At 39.5% G+C, this 18,070-nt stretch overlaps 1 long non-coding RNA gene across 1 annotated transcript in view; it reads right to left on the bottom strand.

Annotated features, from left to right (window-relative positions):
• The window catches only part of LOC309378287, a 237,180-nt gene that overhangs the window by 142,009 nt on the left and 77,101 nt on the right, over positions 1-18,070 (bottom strand). The gene's annotated exons all lie outside the window — the stretch shown is intronic.

Raw genomic sequence — 18,070 nt, forward strand, 5'->3', positions numbered from 1 at the left:
AGTTCCACAAGCAAGGAACCACCACCAAAAAGATCCATTCATGTGTGTGCTGTCCTCTGGACCTCTCACAGGGAAAGTACTGAAGAAGGGCTTCAGAGGATGATTGTGGGATCTAGGTTAGTTCATATGGAGTGAGAGGGTGTGTGTGTGTGTGTAAAAAACCTTGAGAATATCAATCTGCCTAGGATATAAGTGGGTGTTTGATGCAAGTCATGGTCTAATGCAGGCAAAGCTAGAATGGACTGGAACCACCAAATTCTGTGTATAGAACCATTTAAACTGGATTCTGCCTGAATCCCTTCTTTGGACCACTTTGTGACAGTGGAAGCACATTTTGCATATGTGGAAAGCTACTTGCTCCTTTGATTTTGCTTCTCATTTCCACCTCTGACATTGAAAATAGATTTGAGGAAAAATTTCTAGCGAGTAATCACTTGTAGGGATGGTTGTATGAGCATTTAAGATATGTGAATGGAAGCAAATTTCCTTCACGCTTTGCACTATGATGTATGTTTCAGACTTGTGGATTACAGCTAACATGCAAACATTTTCTGCTTGCTTTTCTAAACGCACTTCCAAACTATTAGCGAGGAAACTCACATAAGAAGCAGTCTTTAATATAGGAGAGATTTGTTTGCTATATCTTGTCGCTTACTGGGGAAGGAGACGCCACCTCAGTCTATGCTTATCTGCATTCAGCTCGTGGCTAGGCTCTTGCAACTCCTCTAAGTTAGCTGATGCAATTTCTATCAAATTTAGCACAGATCAGTAGGCAGTGATTGTGACCTTATTCCAAACCACCTCATCATTCCCGGCACACTTTCTCCCCTATCACTCATCCTGGTATTTTAAAAGTATTATTAAAAGTGGGAGAAAGTGAAAAACAGAAACAATTTTTAATTCTAAGTACAAGAAATAAATGCAACTGGTTGGCATTTAATTAACTGACTAGGGAAAGTGCAAAGATCAGTAATAGAGCACACGGTTTGAATGAAACTGATCCCTGGTTCGATCCCTAATATCCCCAAAGTGATGTGATGGTAAATATTAAGTTTAGGAGCTCAGCCTGGGATGGCTCAGTCAGCAGAGCGTGAGATGTTTAATCTCAGAGTTGTGGGTTCGAGCTTCCCATTGGGTAAAAGATTCTCAAACACAACTTAGTTTGCAGCTAAGTTGATGACCTGCTCACAACACAAAGGCAATACATAGCATAACATGCACTTCATTGGAATCATCATTACTTCTGTCCTATGTATTGTTTTCTGATACATAGTAGTTCAATGCCATATTGGTGGTGTACAACCCCAATATCAGAATGCATGTCTGGCCATGCCCCAGCATCCATACATTCAGCTGAATGCATGAAAAGGTCCGCACGCATACATCTGTGAACATACAAGCATGGGATTAGGAAGTCCAGCCAAACAGGTTTCCTGATCACATGTAAGGCCCCACATGCACACCACTGTATAGGCATAGGTGCTTCAATTTGACCACATGGAACATGTTCTGGACACACAGACATTGGGCAAATAGCCAGAAGGGTGTATCCATGTTAGGACATCCTTATGTCATGACCCCAGGCCAGGAATCCTTGGAGGCAGAATGCTGAAAAGAACCCTGAGCTGATCCTGCCTTACTTATCTAACTTTCCTGTCTGCTTTGAACCTTGGCACCTCCCCCATGCTTGAGCCACCACTTATCTGTGGTGATAGGGATCCCCATAGATCAGGACACCCTGCTCCATCTCACACACTCACTGAACATGCTAACACTTCATCTGAAAGGGCTACTGTGTCTCAGATGTGCAAGTCATATCTCACATATTGCAGGGGGAAAAGGTTTGATGAGTAGAATGAGGGAGCAAATATCAAAGAACTGCATTTTCCAGCCAGTGCAAGCAATAGAATCCATTCAGCTGTGATCGTGGGTTGACATTTCCAGAATCCACAGTAATATATACAAAGAACAGCAGGGGTTGAATATGTGTAGAATGCCATATAGATTTTGATGAAAAGTTTAGAAGATAGTTCCTTTCAGGGAGAGGCATTTTGACAACAGTTTTGCATAAGGAGTATCCATGGACCAATTCTGCTATACTCATTGATACATTAAAATATTGCTGGGAGAGGAATATGATTTGATTATTTTCCCAATACGAGTATTTTGTAAGAGATCATAGCTTAGAGTGTGGCCACACATTTTCCTGTACCTTATCAACATCTCCAAGATAATACAAGGCAGATTCTTTTTCCTTGTGTCTCCCTTATTTGAAACATTAAAAAACACCACATTTTTCTGATACCTATGAGAAAGACTGAAAGTTTCTTAAATTTACATTACAAGGCATAGAGGAAGAAAGTATCTGGTGCAAAAGCATCATCACACAATAGGTTCTAAAAAGTACAGAGTGTCAAATATCATCCAACACAGATTTATGATAAAGCCATCTGATGTGTAAACAATACGTCACTAAATGTTGTACTTCGAGGCTCATGAGAAGCTATATATTAGTCAGAATTAGTCCGTAATAGGACCCAGTATTAATAAGTCTTAGTTTTCTATGGCTTCAATCCAATCAACTGTGCAACAATCTACATATGCTAAAGAGAGGCAGCCCCACATAAGCAGTGTGTGATATGGCATGGAAGCCTGTTGCCAAAATGACACTAGGTATGTGTAAAACGTTGGGCATATCTAAAGTAGGTCTTTGGAACTTGGCCTATGTCTGCAGTCCTTTGCTGTCTCCTGAAGAAACATGCATAGCTTCAGGCTATATATTAGTTCAATATAATTGTGTGGTAACTACTGCGATGTGATGTGCATATGTGACATTTAAACAACATTACAGTCCTTGTCAATAATTTTGGGGTCTCCTGATTTGATCTTATGAAGACACTCAGAAATGACAATTGAATATTTTAGTGTTTCAATAGCTGGTGTGATACCCTTGGTTCTTTAAAAAGTTCTGCTTCGTTTCAGGATGAGTTTTATCACCCATTCTATCCCTGAGTCAATCATGAATGTTTCCGATTGTTCAACAAAAAAGTTTTTAATCATGTTTGCTTTTGAACTTTGTGCAACCATGGCACTGTTCTGGGCACATCAGCAAAGTGGAGGGGGAGAGATAAATATCACACCTGCCTCAAGTTGGTGCAGGTGTGCTGTGACTTTCTCCGTCATTTCTCCTGATAGTAAAATGCTTTAATAAGCACATTGCTTTATGCCGCCTACAAACTTTTTAAAATACATAATTCTGATGGGAATTATTTGCTCTGAAAAGTGTTGTGTAGCTTTTCTTTCCTCCTCCACAATTTGACACTTCTGCTTGTTAAGGTGGCTCTTAAGGCAGTGATTACAGGCTTGAAATGTTACTAAGGCAGCGTAGGAGCACAGGGTGCAACCTTATGCTAGCTCAGATCATTTGTCCACCTGGACAATATTGCCTGTTCCAGGGTTCTCACACTTTCTACTCTGGTGACACACTGGTTGAAAATGACATAGGCCTGCCAGTCACAAAATGGTGGTGCAGCCCGCTTCTCCTGAAAAAACCCAGACACTTCATGTCATCTTTCTTTCCAGCTCCTTATACATTCACCTCTTCTCTTCTAACAGCTTTCCTCTCTTATCCCCTTCCTTTGCATTCCCAGTTTATTGATTGATAATAATCTGGGCTTTTTTCAGCCAGAACTCACCAGAACTCAGTTCTGGCACCTCTCAGGTGGGCGCCACTGCCATTATAAGACAACAAGAGAGATGTTCATGGTGAGTTCCAGCACCTCTTTTCTAGAAAAATAGTAATGATGATGATGTTGATACATATAAAATATTTGCCTTTTTATTTTATTTTAAATATCCTCCAATAGTTCCCCTGGCCCCTTTTCCTTCTTCTTTGCCACCCCTCCAAAATAAAACCTCTCTGTCTCTTGTCCTCCTTAACTCAGCATGCAAGGCATTGCTGGCCCTGATGTTGTTGCTTTCAAAAGGCTTACTGAAGAACCACTGGTCTACTGTCACTGGCGCTGTCAGGATAAGCTAAGGGCTTGCACTCTCCAAATGAAGAAATATTTATCACTTAGTGTGTGCAACCCCAGAAATTGGATCTTTGACCAGGATGCCAATCCAGACAGAGCATCCATTAACAATGCTTATTATTCTATTTGGTACCCCCCAATTCAAGATCAACTATTCAAGGCCCCTTGAGACATTCACTGGCAGTGGCAGTTCAGGGTTTTAAGAAGATGTCATCCCCATCACCAGATATGTGACCCTTTCTACAAAGTACAAGGCAGCTTCCTATATTTCTCTATGTAGGAGCCCCAGGGGTTCTGGCAGGCAGCAATTAATTGTCATTAAATGTTATTTCTATGTAAGTGGTTCCCCGTTTCTAGTCCCACTGAAACTCCATCAGATTTCCTACTGGAAAACAACCTGCACACTGTAGGTTCTGGTCAGATGTGTGAGTCCTCAGGTTGCATAGCCTTGGCCTATGTATTATATAGCATGAGCAATGCCCCTCAGCTGCTGGTACCTTTTACAGGCATCCCAGCTCTTCTTCAGCCCTCCTCCATTATAATCATGCTGCCTGCATTCATTTAGAGGCAGATTTAAAAATTCACTTCAACTTTAATACATCTTGAGCTATTTTGTCCTGTCTTGTCTAATGTAATCAACAGGCGTTGGTCTTTTATCATTGTCACTTCATCTCCAATGCACAGGGAATGCTCAGTAAACAGGATTCTGGAAACGGGTTTATTGCATGTCACCTCTGACTCTGACTTCATATAAGGCAAAGAAACAATAAAACATCTGGGGTTGTTTTATTACTTACTCAAAAATGTGTCAAAATAACAATTTTCTTCATATTTTCCCCTTGATTTACAGACTGATCTCAGTTCATATAAGCACTCTTTAGAGCCACAACTCCTTACGTTATAAGAAAGCAGTATTCATGTTTGGTGATTACACTCCACCTACATCAATCACATATGGCAAGATATGTTCCATCTTGAGTGCTGATGTCTACTGTTACTTCAACAGGAAATGGAAGCATATTCTCTACTTTTTGAAGTTTGGGCAAAATTATATGCAAGGGTTGCTGCTATTGTTGGGGTCGGTGTTGTTGGAGTAGGCACTTATTGGCATTTGGAATATTTGCTGTACCTGCCTCAATGTGAACCCTTGATGTAAGATTAGCACTTGACCAACATAAAATAGTGTGGATTTGTATTATGGTTGGAATATCAAGAAGTAATTTGCTACTGTTTATCCTGGGATGCTGAAGACACACAGACCTTGCTAATAATAATCCTTTAATGTGGAGGGGCACAAACATTAGGCCTCCTAACATTTCATTCATGCTACCCTAATTCCCTGACACAAGATGTAGCTAATTCAAATAATTTATGCCTTTTCAGCATATTGAAATAAGCGGAATACTTTACTGTTATTCAGATTACTGAAATGACCTCAGTAAGGTAAGAGAGATTTTTATATATTTCTGTGCAGTGCTATTTTTCTAGAAAAAGAGGTGCTACAACTCACCATGAATGCCTCCTTTGTTCTCTTATAATGGCAGTGGCATCCACCTGAGAGGTGCCAGAACTGAGTTCTGGCGAGTTCCAGATGAAAAAAGTCCTACTTGTACAAACCAACATTTCAGGTAGGTGATTGAATCCCTCTGTCAAAATTGTAGCAGCCTGGAGGTGACCTGAGCCTGGTTTTTTTGGGGGGGAGGGGTGACAAGGGAACAAACAGGCTTAGGATCATGATCTCCTCAACTCGTGCCTGACACACATACCCAAATTCCACATTTCTGGCCCATCACTGACAGAGAGGCAAGTACCAGCATCCTGTTCCCCTAGGCTGCCCTTCCAGTGGATATTGGATTTTTCCCTAAGCTTGTTAAAACGCTGGAGTAGACATATTTGCCAAGAACAGGAGGCCAACAATATTTCTAAAGCAAATGAAGGGAAATTGAGAAACGAATGACATTATTGGAGCTGGCTGAACTACCAAAATAATCATCATTATTGCTACACTTCCTCTCTAATATAGTTGTGGAAAGCTAATGATGTGCACTCAAGTTTATGAAAGTACCTTCAAGTGGCTCTTATAACTTCCCTTTATCGAAGATGCTGGTCAATACTTTAGAGTTCCTCTGAGCTTATGCATTCTGATCAAACTACAGAGCAAAAAAGATAAAATTCCTTGGCTAATTACATGCCTGAAGGCGCATTAACAATGCAAGTGTCAGTGCTGTGCTAGAAACTCATTTTACATTTCTAGCCCAGCACCGGTAGCAAAGCTTTGAATGTGACAAAGTGGGAAAGAGTAATATTTGTTTCAGTAGCTTTTCTGCAGAGATAGTGGAGAAAGCCAGGCACCTAACAAAGCATTATTTCACATGGTAAGAAGGAAGCCACAAAAAAAAGGAGACAGAAGAAGTGTTAATCTGGTCATCATGGCTGGATAAAAGGAGAGCAAAACATAATCTTAAATAGGTGGTAGAAAATAAATAAATGAATAACCAAAGGGATGGGGAAATCTGAGCTAGTTGGCAGGATTAAATGTTGATACCTTTTCTGATTTCAGTATTTCAATTAATTTGTAAATATTTTTATCCCTTTCATAAATCCACATTCCTAAAGCATATTTGCTCCCCCCCCCCAAAAAAAAAACCTTTTGGGAAATGCCTGCCTTCTTTCTTTGGTTTTCATCTTGGATTTCAAGGGGGATGCTTCAGGAATTCACCAGGACCACATCCCAAAGTGGAATGTGTGTACTAGAAGTCATTCATCTTCACACCCTGCACTGTTGCAAGGTGAAGGTTGCAAGGTGGCCCAAGGCTTACATTTTAAAAACGTAACAAATGATGCATTGAACGTGGGGTTGCAAATGACTAGAGGAGTGATAACGGGACATGATGACCTGCTGTCCTCCTCCAGGGACATTGTATATAATAAAATGGCTGTCCCATGTGTCTGTGAAAGATCCTTGTATTCCATGATCACATATAAGGAAAGGACTAGCAATAATATTTATTATTTATTTATTTATTTATTTATTTCCATTTATCAATCTCTTGCTATAAAATGCTACCTTGATTTAATTTTTGATGACCTTATGAAATATTTTATTTCATTCTAATGTCTTCCACTGTAATTATATTAATTTGATTGGTCCATGGTAAAAATCCAAGGAAACCTTGGTATTTCTGAGCTTCATGCTGTTATGTGTGCTCACTCATACTTCAAATATAATGGCATCCACCACTCACTAATCTAGGGAATTAATTTCAGACTCATTCAAGGTATCACAAAGTCCAGCATCTCTAAATAGTTTCCAAAGTCATCCAGGTGTCAAATTCAGCATAATATTCTACCAATCATCTTATGTGCTGGCTGTCTTTTGAATACAGTATATATATGAACATAATTTGAATAGAATTGAACACACCATTCAAATGGATGAAGATACATACTAATGGATTGTATTAAAGGACTCCCAACTCCCATCACCTCCAACCATCATGGTCAATAGTTGGGGATGATGGATCCTGCAGTCCAACAGTGTCTGGAGGGCCAGGGTGGATAAAGTGAGGATAAAGTAAGGCTGAGGGAGTACAGCCTCAAGATAGGTCCATAGCTCATCTGCAGGAAGTTTCAGGTTCAATCTATGGCATATCCAAGTAGGGTTGGGACAGACCCCTGCCCAAAATCTTGAAGAGACACTGAATATCTGTGTAGACAATACTGAACTAGATGGACCAAGAAAGCATCTTTCTATGTGCTGTACAATTCTAAGCAGGCTCTCTAGGCAGGTTATATAAAATATGTTTATTTTTCTATATATTATCCACTGATTTTTAATACCAACTATCCAAATAAAAACGCTTTTTAAAAAATCTGTAGCATTTTTATATTGATGATAAATATCCAAACCATGCAGAATTCCTCAACATTCCAGAATGTTTTTTCCCGTGCAAGGGATTATGAAGTTAACTCGGAGATATATTATACACCTGTGTGAACTGCTGTGTTGATACATTTTTGCCAATTTGCATACTGTTAATGTTTTCAGCTTCAGAACACAAAGTCTTCTTTATTATAAATGATGGCAATATTCTGCTGACTGCAAAACTAAAGGAGACTATGATTGAACACTGCAATTGGCACTTCTTGCTTCTTCTTTATTTTAAACTTGCTCATATACATATATCTGAATGTTTTTGCAATTAGCAGGGAAAGAATGGTAATATGAGCTATTAACATTCCTGAACCTTGCTAAGACCTTGTCTGCGACAAAATATTTTTCTCTTTCTTCATTTTTTTTTCTAAAGAAGATAAATAAATAAATAAATAAATAAGGAATTTCAATAACACAATCATGGAGCAAAAAGCCCAACTGAATCATCTTTGCCATCCAGTACACTGCATTATGTTCCACTTCAGATATAAAGATATTTTCAAATTCATTATTGCAATATTCATGTTAATATCAGTGTCCCTCCCTTTTGTAAGTCAATAGCAAGGTCAGCCTAAGAACAAGAGCATTGCTGGATCATACCAAAATTCTGTCTAGTCCATCATTTTATTTCCAAACTATCTGTGTCTCTCCTGATGTTTCCCCCTTCCATGTGGTGATCAGAGGCTTGCTCTGAATGGTATGTGGAGCTACAACCCTTGATCCACCTAACTTAATACATCAGCCTCCTGCAATGTGGTACTCTCCAGATTTTTTGGAATACAACTCCTATTTCCCCCTGACCACTGGTCATGCTGATTGGGGTGATGGGGGAGTGGGATCCAACAACATCTGGAGGGCACCAAGTTGGGAAAATCTGGTCTACACTGACCAACAGCAGTCCTTCAGGGTTTCAAGAGAGACTCCCAGCCTTAGCTAGAGATGCCAGAATCTGTAGGGACTTTTGCTCTAAAACTAAGTTATGGCCCTTTCATGCAGTGCAAACTCAGATGAGTTGTTGAATTATTATTATTATTAAAATCAAAAACAGAAGGAGCATATACTAGCATAGTTCTCACCTCAACCTGTGTTTGGGATGTACCAGTTTAGACAGCCACAAGGATCTCACTTGATTAAATGCTAATCTACATCCCTCATACCTGAAAAAAAACCTTCAAATAGAGATGTAAGGAAAAGAATATTAAATTAGACATATTAGTTTTATATATTGTAGCAACAGTGTGTGTTTTGGGAACAGGAGTGCCAACTTAGCCCCGCGACCATGGGTGCCTAGTGCCCTGGGTGCTATGCACCGTGCATGGCCCTGGCATTGAAATTTGTAGGCAACAAAGGCACTGCCAACATTCATCTGAATCTTCCCAGACATTTTCGCTAATTTCCACACAGATACTGCTGTCAACTGCAGTATCCCGTCTGGAAAATTCCAGACGTATGGCAATCCTATGCCCAGCGCCCTCATGGGGAATTTTGTGGGTGCTTGGGCACCCAGGGCCCCAGGGAGTTGGCACCTATGTTTGGAAGGAAGGGGAATAACATTAAATCATGTGTGACTCCCACTTGCAGCTTTCCCCATTCTGCAGCCCTTGAGAAACTTTGAACTACAATTGTAATCATGCCCAGCCAGCATGGCCACATAGTCAGGGATGATGCCAGTAAAATGAAACATTTTAAGCATACCAAGTTGGGGAAGGCTCTTTAAGCCAAAGATGCCATGAAGGAAGGAAAGGTTATGAAATGTCTTAACAAACTCAGCCACTGGAGGGAAGAGTAAACACCTAATATCTGCTGTGTAATTAAAATTGCAATGTGAAATGTATAGCTTATTATAGGGGATATTGTGTGTCTGGATTATTGTGGATTATTCTAAAATTTCACAATAATTAAACTCCCCCCCAAAGGATAGAATATTTATTTTCTTCATCATATTTTTTACTTATATTTCCTCCAATAGGTCCATTTGTGAAACCTATAGTGTTTTTCTCTTCTGTTTAATTATCCCCTGCAAAGGATTGTCTGATCTGATTATTTTTCTCCTTTTGCTATAGAACCATCATCTGCTTGCATTTACAGTGTGCATAAAATGAATTGGATGTCCTAGAAAGAAAATAAATTTACAAGGTGCTATAAAAACTCACCACTCTTCATGACAGGATTATATTGCACCTCTCCCAGCTTTTAACTGCATGAGAGCTTTTCATATGGATTGCAGATCAAATAATCAGATTTATACCCGCAAAGAGTTAAATTGTCAACTATCTCTCTAAAGACTGCTTCCAATACTGGTTATTCTGACAGTGATAGAATAGTAATCTGGGAAAGGCTGCTGCAATGGTTCGATGGTGACTGGGGATACTTGGGTTTACTTCAGTCATGAAATCAACGGGTAACCTTTGGGCTAGTCGGTGTCTAAGTTTAGCCTATCTAACAAAGGGATTGTGAGCTATGGCACATCTGTCCTCTAACCCACCTGCAACCAGCTTGCACCACTGGCAGATACTATGACAGCAGATGATGTCAACACTCCTGCTGTAAATAAAACACCAAAATTGGACTGTCCCCATGTTCCTGCTCCACTCAGGGAGGCAACCACTGGGTTCTAAACATGGCTGCAAGAAGACATGTACCCCATGCACCCTACAACTTCAAAATTGTGTGCATGAACTATTTCTCTTTCTCCCTCTCTTGCATTTGTTTTGGATACAGGAGATCCAATGTGCTGAATAGTTGCCCTTTTCATTCTGATAGTGGAAACGTATCAGCATTCATTAACTTTGTGAAAATCTGTGGAATGGTCTCCAAAACTTGACGTTTCTGCACTCCAGATAACAAAAGAGTGTCAGAGAATGGTCATCAAGTTGCAACATGCACCGTAATGCTCAAGTGCTCGTAAGTGGCAAAAAGTGGCAAGTGGGTGAAACACCTTTGAATTTTACCAACCTCTGCCTTACTCACAACAGCCAATTAGTCATCCGTTATCTGATGGGCATGCGTGACATTTGAACATCTTACATGTAGGTTTTAGATGTTGGCAGCAACTGTTTGTGCTCCAGCTTTAGTCATCTGAAATTCATGCCAGATGGCAATTCAGCCACTGAACACTGAAAGAGGTAGAGAAATATATTTATCTGATGCAAATGTTTGCTCATTATGTATTTATGGCCTGTGTTTGAACTGCTTCTAGTTTCTGCCACACAAGAATGATCAAGGTCCAAAACTCCATTTCTGAGTGCCATCAGTATTCTTATTCTATGAACTGTTTCTTCTGCTTTAGAAAATACTTTGAAAATATAATGTCATTAGGAAAGGTTGCTAGGTTTATTAACGCTGTTAAGACTAACATTAGTGCTAGATTATTTCTGTAATGTACACTTGGAGTTTTCTTCTTTCCTCCTCATTCCCAAGCCTTTTCCTTTTGTGTGATGTCTTTAGACTGCAAGCCTGATGGTTTTAAACATAAGTCATGAAGATATATCCCTTTGTAATTCTGAAAATCTGACTGCCGGGGCCAAGAGTCTCTTTATAGTAATGATGTACTGCAAAACAGGTAGTTTCTATATACTGTATATTTCATGCCTCTCTATTCAGGGCCAGATTAACAAGTATTAAATTAAAAAATAATCCAATGGACGTTTGAAGCATTTCACTAAACTTTACTGCATCCTAATTTGCAAAAGTGGTTAAAATACTTTGATATGTGTTATAATAGATTTAACAGTGTAAAATGTCCAAACCAACAAGTAGCCTGGGAAAAAATATATATAGCATATTTTAATATAAAATGTGGGGAAGCAACTTAAATTATTCACAAAAAAGGGGTAAGAAATTATTCACAAAAAGGGGTAAGAAATAAAGAATTACAACTGTAAATCTTAAACTTTAAGTAAATTTAAAAGGGACTTGATTAAAAACTGACTGATGAGTTGCTCGAAAAAATGGCAAAATAAGGATGTAGCGAAGGGAAGGTTTGGGGAAGTCAAATTTTTGTTGTATGTCTTTGAGGTTTGTGTTTTGTTTTGTATTGTCTTTGATATGTGTAAAAACCAATAAAAATACTATAAAAAAATTAAATTATTCACAAAAAATCAAGGCATTTAACAGTTGTCAAACAAGTGAGTGTGAAGACTTTGGTAATACCTTTCAATACGTGTACAAATGTGGACCTAAAAGGTCCCCAAACCTTTTTGATCCTGTGGGCATATCTGCAAAATGGATAAACTATGTTGAGCATCACACACAAACACCACAACCAAGCACACACCACAACCTATGTTTTTGGCTACAACATCACCCTGCTTTCAAGCCTAATTTCAGCATGAAGGGAGGGAAATTGTGGGTACCAAGGTAGGTCCTTGCTAAGCATGGACATGCTCACAGGCACCAGTAAGCAATTGTAGTAATGGTGGCCTAATACTGTAATGCTCATCTAACTGGAACTTGGAAAACAGGAAGTTATTGCAGTACTAGCTGTCAAGCAAAGACTGCCACTGGTATACAATTTGAGTATGGGAGAGTTTACGGAGAAGCAATTCAGAGAAATGATAAGGTTTTGATCGGGTATTGTTTCTTCAGAAGGCCTTAGTGCTGATATTTAAAACATTCTAAAAGTTATTCTGACCCTGCAACTAATCAGATACACCTGTATATGATTAAAGGGCAGAGGGAGGGGATAATATGGAGATGATATTTACATCAACTTTAAAGAATCCAGGGCTCTCAGATAACAGGCCATTATGCTTAAAATAATTTGCATTTGCCCAAGTGAATTCTGTGCAGTTTTATTTTTTTATTAATAGTAAGATCTTTGACTAGAAGTAGAATTATAGAGTTAGAAGGGGGCCCAAGGGCAATCTAGTCCAATCCCTTGCAATGTAGGAAGCAAAACATCTCACCAAAGTTTATTAACCCCAGGGCCAGAAAAAGACATGGTGCCACCTGATGTAGATGCCACCAGCCCTCTGTCCAGTTTACTCCTCTCCCAGCCCACAGCTTTCTAGCCCCCATTGCTTTGATGCTGCAAATGCTGGCCATGCATCGGACTGTGGCTGATCCTGTCATCTTTCTTACTCTGAGGAAGGGTGGACAACATGGCCCAAGCAATTTCCCGTGCTGTCAAAAATTTGCTACCATAGCTAGAAAGTACAGAGGAGTGAAAAGCAATTGGGGCAGGAAGATGAGCAAACAAGCCATGGCAACAGCACAGAAGAAAGATTGTTCCTGGAAACCATATACAAACTTGGTGGCTTGGTGGGTAGAAATGGCTGGGTAGTCTATTAGAACAAGCAAGAAGCAGGCACAGGGAGCACAAATTTGCCTGCTGCCTGAGACAATGACTTCATTTTGCCAGACGATAGAGCTGGCCCATTAAAGAATTTATGAAAAATAATTTTTAAGGAAATACTTGGGGAAAAAATAACATTTTAACCTAAGAAAAGGAGCATAATAGTTACTTTTAACTTTGTCCATGTGGTGAAATTTCATCAGATGAACACTGCAGCCGCCTGATAATCCATAGAGGCTCAGACACCACCGACAGAAGTTGGCACATTTTTATTGGAGAACACTTCAACGTAATCCCAGTCATCACATTTCTTTTCTAGACACATCTCATTTGTTCACCACCTAGTAAATGTTTAGATTCTCAAACCAAAGAGAACAACCACAACGCTGTAAATACTGCAACCTGTTTTTGTGCACTTGAAAAATAACTTTTCGACATTTTGTTACATTTCCAGATTGCTGGAGCTTACATTATGTTATATTGCAGCATGTGGCACACCAAAGTCTCATGGCATAGCTAAACAAGATGTTAGAGAATGTGGTGCAAAATGCTTTCAGTTTTAGGGAAGGGAGCATATGTTCAAATGGCTGTGCAATTTGTATCCATTGACTGTGTAGTAAAACAATTTAGGCTGGAGGAAATACTAGGATTAACCTGCAAGATAGTGTATGGAATTGGCCATATCCCTAGGATTTCAAAGGTCCCAAAGGATTTCATGAATTTTGGGAGGACAGCAAGGTAGCCATTTAAGAAAGTAATTAACTTAATGACTTAAACCTGCAAAATATGAGAAATGCTAGGATTCTGTTGAATGCCCATGGCTTTTTGGTACAAATTGTTGCACTGGTTCAGAAGACCTGAGTGTTCCATGAATGTTCAACTTGTTTTTTGACCTGCTCAATGGGCCTTGTGCCTGAAGCAAGCCCTTGGGGATCCTGTCATCTTCCATTCTGTGGACATGACCAAGTCAGCGTTGATGTCATTGAGACAGGAGTGCAAACATGCTGGGAACATGGGCTTGGAAGAGCACATCTTTGTTTGAGAGTTCAGAGCATACCGTATGAGAAGCAGACCTTTTGCTTACATCTCTAAATAAATTAGCATCCACACAATAGACATCCTGTGTGTACGGAAATGTGCTGATCTGCTAAGAGGGAGCCAACCCAAAATGGGCAGGGTTGCACCATCCTGAAGGAATCAAGTTCATAGCTTGAACATCTTCCAAGACTTGTTGCTGTCTATGAAAGCATAGGTGGCAACTTCCATTTATATGACACCTTCTATCTGGCTGTTTGGATATCTGAATCTTTGTTGTGTATAGCTAGATTTGTGTACTAATTCATCATGTTTGGATAAGTGAGCTTTTGTATAAAAAGCATTTGGATAATGTATAGTAATCCTATCTAATATAGCTGAACAGGCTGAACTGTGTGTCTGGGCCCAACACAAATGCTAGTTTTGACCTGCTAGAGATGTGGCTGATTCCTTCGATTTATATCTTTATTTTTAAACAACCACCACCATCACAACAACAACAACTTAACTGTTTTCCTTACATTTTAATGGAAAGGATTTATTGTATAAAATGTTCCTGGGGTGTAGGTTGATGTGTTATTGAACTTTATTACTTGGTTGTTTTATTGTGAGTTTTAATGAATTGCTGTAGTTTCGGGGGGGGGGGGGATTGCATATTGTGGTTATTGTCTTAAGACTCTATGTGGAGCCCAGAGTCAGGAAAGGTAGCTTAGAAATACCAAAAATAAAGAAATAAATTCAACAAATACTTTATTACAAGACAAAAACCCAAAGCCTAGATGTATCCATGGGGAAGCATTCCAACTGATTACTAAGATGTGAGTCAGTTTCAGAACAAATCCAACTGCAAATTTACTTTATTCTTAGAAAATATATATTTAACTGAATTACCGTACATTCCTAGCTATACACCATAAGCTCAGTTTGTTAATGTTTATCATCCCTAAAGTCCTCCCTCCAAAAAAAATTGAAAGTTTTTTATAGCTGCATGATGCCCCCCCAAACACTCATCTGCTGCTGTGCATAGTCTCTCTAGCCACCGAAATGCCCCAAATCAATGTGCTTAATTCTATTTATTTCTTCACTGGGGAAACAGTTTCTACGGTTGGACATCACTGGAAAGTGTATTACACAAATGTATGTCTCTCCTCAATTTCATCCTATTAGCTTCCATCTATTCTCTGATTTATGGCTACTTCGGTATATAAATGAAATTGTTGTGAAAATACTTGTACATGTTAAACTGCACCCTGTCATCCATCACTGCTGCAAGAGAAGAGCTATAAATACCTCTTTTGTTAGATGCCACCCAGAAATGCTGCTTATCTGTGTAAAAATAAACTCAGCAAGCCGCTGTAATTTCTTTCACTGCACTGCATCGAACACAAATGCTCACTTGACCCTTCACAACAGGTAACTTTAAAATGGCATAAAATTCAATGTAGCGAGAAGCCAAACAAGTACAATGGTGAAAGCAAATGACCTGCTAAACATAGAGGCATCCAATGCTTTGGGGCAGACGGGAGATCACTGGCCAGATATGTGCAGAGATGCTCACTTCTTGTTGCTTGCTATACCTGAGTTGTTGTCAAAGAAATTTCCAGCATTGTCAGTTTTCATCCAGTAGTGAGAGGGCATGTGTTGTCCTCAGGTGTATCTGTCCACCGATGTGCTAGAGGACTAAATATTTTATGATACCGTATAGACAGAATTATACTTCATGTACTAGGACTATGAAGCTTGTTATTTTCCTAAAGTTACTCAACTTACCATTTCCCCTTCCACCAATTCCCATTTCAAGTAAACACCTGAAGGCCTATGTAAGTCCACTGGTTGGTAACACAAGAAAAGCTTATAATCACACATTTACAAATAAATTTGTTGCAGGGAGGGGAGACTTCAACAAATTCTCCTAGCTAGCTACAAGCACATGTTGAGCATGTGATCCTATGACATGTCAAAAAAATTCAATATCTAAGCAATGTCTTTCTTTGCTGTCTTGGTATGTCTAATACAAGGCAGATCAGAAGTTCTGTGATGTTCATCTTGTAGCTCAGTTGGCAGAGCATGAGACTCTTAATCTTAGGGTTGTGGGTTTGAGCCCCATGTTGGGCAAAATATTCCTGCATTGCAGGGAGTTGGACTAGATGACTCTCATGGTCCCTTCCAACTCTACAGTTCCATGATTCACTGGTTATTTTTAAAGCTTGAAAAATCCAGGGTGAAATGTAACAAAATTTTATGTGTATGGAGTCCACTCTAGAAGCTTTGCCCTATGAACAACTTTTATTCTTCTATTCATTATTTCCAATGGAGAACAGCATTTACCATGGCAATCTGCAAGTCTCCAAAAATAATAAAAATCATCTAATGGCACAGACATTTCTGACACTTACTTCTAGACAGGCTGCAGTATTCAGAGTTCTTGTTCTGTGCATTGTTTATTTGTGAGCCACTTGATAAGACAGAAGAGGCAGACAGGCTCTTTGATCACTGCAGCCTTCCAGCTGGGTAGGAAGCATTTAATCAGCTCCTTCTACCATAGCAGCATGTAGCCAGTTGGGGAGTGGCAAGCCAGGTTTTCCTCCACACAGCCCTAATTTAAAGTATCAGAGTAGTCTTTCAAGCACTTTCAATTCCCTACAGAATATACCAACACTTCACTTGACTTTTAACTGTGAGCTTCCACTTTTTCTGGAAAAGATCCCCAAAGTCCTGGCTATGCATAAGTGGAAATATGCACTGCTGTTACCTGGCTATCCCCTAAATCCAGAGTCCTGTGCTAGCCTGTGATCTTCCAAATGCTGTTGAACTAAATCTTCCATCATCCCCAACCATTGGCCATGCTGTCTGCAGTTGATGGCATTCAGAACCCAAAACACCTGGAGGATAAATGGTTAGTTATCTCTGCTAAGTAAATACTCCAGGTTAGCACAAGTACGAAGCACTTTGCACTTATTATGTTTATGTTTTTGTTTACTACCAGTCATGCACCAGTCGGTATCAGGGTGGGTTACAAAACTAAAAAGGGTAAAACAGATTACAAATATAGGTTGGGCCCTGAAAACACACATCTCAGGTGTCAAAAACACCTTAGACTTTGTAAAACTACTCATTTGTCTTCCAAAAGATCTTCACAACAATGACTAATGAAATAGCCTGTGACTCAAAATGAGCAGCACAATTTATATTTGAGATTCCATTCCCCTATTTGCCTTTGTATATATACTGCTTCTCAATCACTCTCATTCCAAGGTACATTTAAGTCAGTTTTTGCACTTAATGCTTAACGCTGGCAGCATATCATAGATCTGCTAACTTGAAAGAGTTAGCAAGTTCAGGCATAGTTTGGAAAAGGTTCAGTTCAGTAGTATGAAGGGGCACCTGTCGACCACCCCAAAACCCAAAATTCTATTGCTCAAAATAAATTTTATGAGGAGGTAATGAAAGGGTGGATGGCATTATTGCAACTATGGCCTGAAAGCTACATTCCCTTTTAGACAACCTTACAGAGGCCACATGCCACAAGCACAGGTGAGCAGAGCAATAAATGTGAATGTTAACTTTTGCACAGTAGGTTAGCTTCTATATATGGCCCACATTCTTTCACTTGCCTCTCTGTCCTCCATGTAGGCAATTAAGAAGCAGTTTCAGAGTTCAAGGACACATTCCAGCCAAGCAAAATGAGGAGGGTGCAAAATAGGGCTGGTGAGAGATGTAATTCAGGAGGGTGCATGGTCTGGGTAAAGCCCAGAGGGTCAGCTGGAGAAG

This window comes from Podarcis melisellensis (assembly GCF_964234715.1).
Source record: "Podarcis melisellensis genome assembly, chromosome: 9".
Lineage (NCBI taxonomy): Eukaryota > Metazoa > Chordata > Lepidosauria > Squamata > Lacertidae > Podarcis > Podarcis melisellensis.